The 3,460-nt window shown below is 34.5% G+C and overlaps 1 protein-coding gene across 1 annotated transcript in view; it reads right to left on the minus strand.

Moving 5' to 3' along the window:
• LOC106473192 (acetylcholinesterase-like) overlaps positions 1-3,460 on the minus strand; it is a 25,633-nt gene that overhangs the window by 12,156 nt on the left and 10,017 nt on the right. The window lies entirely within an intron of this gene.

A 3,460-nucleotide genomic window follows, 5' to 3' on the forward strand; every position in this document is an offset into this window, starting at 1 on the left:
AGGGACGGCTAGCGCAGATAGCCCTCGTGTAGCTTTGCGCGAAATCCATAACAAACAAACAAACGTATCAGAAGTTCATTTTGGCATTGTTCATGCGTTACGCTGGTAGTATGATGCCGTTGAAACTGTTCACTTTTGGGAAAGATACGTAAAACCCTTTTCCAACGCAAAATATTCATACAGTCAATCATAAAGATGTGTTCAGATTAAGGATTTAGGACTTACGTAACGAGAATATGTCATTTACCCAATTGCATTGGAAAATAAAGGAATGTGAATCAAGCACCAAGACCAAGCCGTGGTAAACAAAATTCAGCGTCATGTAATCGATGCTTATCCACGAACACAAAGGCTAAGTCAGTGCAAAACCCCCACATACCCCACGTAACAGTACGGAACATAATCAAAAAGGATTTCCGACTGAAAAAGCGACACAACTTACATGTACTCAAATAGCTTCCACTACTTATCGTTGCATATCTCAAGGAGTTGGAGAATGAAACAGGTATTCGTGTATTCCTATATGAAAACATGCTGATAACAGTGTTTTCAGGCAGGAGTTATTAGTTATGTTTTCAAGGTTTTCATATTCCGTAAATAACAAAAAAAAAATCAGATACACCACTAGAAAGCCCACCAGTCGCCTTGTTGTTATTATATGGAGCTTTATGGCAGTGGTTCAGTGCTAAGCTAGAAATCGAATTTCACAAATAGCTCGTTCTGTAACTTTGTGCTCAACAACAAACAAATAAGCAACACTATAAAAACAAACAAGTAGACTTATATTTGGAACGCTATTTCACTGTATTAAAAATAGTTATTTTTAAAGAGACATAATTAAACGAAAGAGTAAGATTTTCTAAACGAGTTAGAGGTTCATTTTTAAGAAACCCCAGAGTAACAACGAAGGAATAGAATTCGCGGTTCGCGACCCGTTGCTGCAAAAAATGCATTTAGCACTTTGTTGTTGTAGGTGCGTTGTAAAAGTGACAATCAAATCCTACTATTCGATAATCTAAGAGCTGCTGTTGATTAGTTGCCTTCTCTCTGGTGAATCATTTCAAAACATAGCCCCTGTGTAGCTTTGCACGAAATTCTGTAAAAAAAAATGAAAACTGATAAACACAGAAAACTAAGTATATGTTATCAACAAGCTTATAAATCTAATATATAAAGCTTTGTTTGTTTGTTTGTAATTAAGCACAAAGGTACACAATGGGCTATCTGTTCTCTGCTCACCACGGGTATCGAAATCCTGGAGGCATATATAAAGCTAAGTTTGTGCCTATTCCTTATACGTTTCCACATTTCTTGATCAATCAGCACTTAACTTGACACAGTGATACAGGATGACATGAGGAAGGTCATGAGGGGGTTAGATCCCCATCATCTAATTTCAAATTGATAGAATTCTTGAAAACAGTATGTCTTTCTTTTCAGTGTTGGTACCTTTATGTATTTATATTGCACTTTTAATGTTCATTATGTTAAGAAAAAAAATAGAAGCATAATTTTTTATCCTTTGTTACAAACGAGTTTATATTTCACCCGTCCAGCGGACGAGTACTCCAGTTAGTATGTTATTGACGTTCAATTATCACATATGCACATATGTTAATTACGTTCAATTATCACATATGTACATATGTTAATTACGTTCAATTATCACATATGTACATTAATACGTCTTTGCCATCACACTTCATTATCAGGCGAACACTAACGTATTGAAGAAGGGTAATTTGAACTGAATTTTATTTTCTAAGTCTGCGAAAATCAAAGTATCAATAACAGAAGTATATTGGTATTAACTATAAGAGAACAATTATCTATAAAAACAAGAGATAACTGCATATTAAACTCTAATTTAATTTGTTGTCAAATAGATAATACAAAGTAGGAAAACAAGCTTTATAAAACAAATCATTAAATAAGGCTCAAAACAAATGAAGGTGGTTTACAACCCTTAAAACATTACCTTAAATTTCAGTATATCTGGAAAAGTTTAGTCTAAATTCACACTCTTAACAAAGATTAATACAGATGTCAATACCTTTGAAAACGAAAGGATTAAAATTTGCAACAATAAAAGATGCGTTCAGATCTAATCATTGCTGAATAAGAACAGTCTATATTCTTACAATCCTCACAACGAGTTGATAAAAAAAAACTATGAAAAAACAGGCTAAAGTGGAAATGTTTTTTTCACCAAAAACTTAGTTTATAGACAAATTTTCAGTTTTTACGTTACTTGATAAAGAACAACCAATATTTTTTTATCCTCGCAAGAAAAAAGGTTGAGTTGGTAATTTTTTTCTTTTTGTTTTAACTGGCTGTATTGTTTGTTTTGAATTTCACGCAAAGCTACACGCTAGCCGTCCTTAATTTAGCAGTGTAAGAAGGCAGCTAGTCATCACCACCCACCGCCAACTCTTGGGCTACTCTTTTTACCAACAAATAGTGGGATTGACCATCACATAATAACCCCTACGGCTGAAAGAGCGGGTATGTTTGGTGGGATGGGGATTCGAACCCTCAACCCTCAGTTTGCGAGTGGAGCACTCTAACCACCTGGCCATGCTGTATTTACCGCTACAAGATACGGCATAAAGATATAAACATACTTAGCTTAGGTGACGTAATTCTTAAAGCTTATGAACCGGATGATGAATTGTAAACATAAGGAAACTTTTCCACAAGTTGATTTCCAAAATGATTGTAAATATCAGATTTTAATATGCCAGTTTCAACAAATTTTACTATTACTTTTTATTTCTTACTCAATACATTTAATAAAATAGCCTTAAGGAGCTTTTAAGAATCATTATATAGCAATGTTTTTCAAGCTGTATTAATAATAGTTACTCGAAGTTCGCTGGGAAAACATTAGTGTAAAGTAATTAACATGTAATAGTTTATGTGTTTTAAACAACAAAAATAAAATAAACAAAAGCAGGAAATAATCGAAACGACTAATACTATTCTATTGATGGTAAATTTGTAATGTAGTTGCTTTAAACTAAACTTCAATATCAGTTTATCTGGATACTATAAATTCAATCTGAACAACACATGGGTCAAAGGGCCAGGTCAGACTCATCTATTATTCAGGTATGATCGTTTCTAACTTTGAACTACTGGTTAGAGACAAAGCAGCCAGTCAGGAGCCACCATAAAGGCTTTGTTCAGGCCTGGAACCAAAGAGCGGAGTTGACAGTCATTCTTATAACACACTCAAAGCTTCAGGTGTAGATTGTGCTCAGTGGCATCGCTACGCCAAATGTATATCTTTCTTTCCGAAGCCAGCACGCCAACCCCCCGCCCATATTAATGTGGGATTAAAAAATAAGGAAGATAACTATTGAAAATGACAAGTGTGAGTTCCTCTGTTGATGATTAAACAAACTACTGGAAATGACAAGTGTGAGTTCCTCTGTTGATGATTAAACAAACTATTGAA

This window comes from Limulus polyphemus, unplaced genomic scaffold (assembly GCF_000517525.1).
Source record: "Limulus polyphemus unplaced genomic scaffold, Limulus_polyphemus-2.1.2 Scaffold127, whole genome shotgun sequence".
Classification (NCBI taxonomy): Eukaryota; Metazoa; Arthropoda; class Merostomata; order Xiphosura; family Limulidae; genus Limulus; species Limulus polyphemus.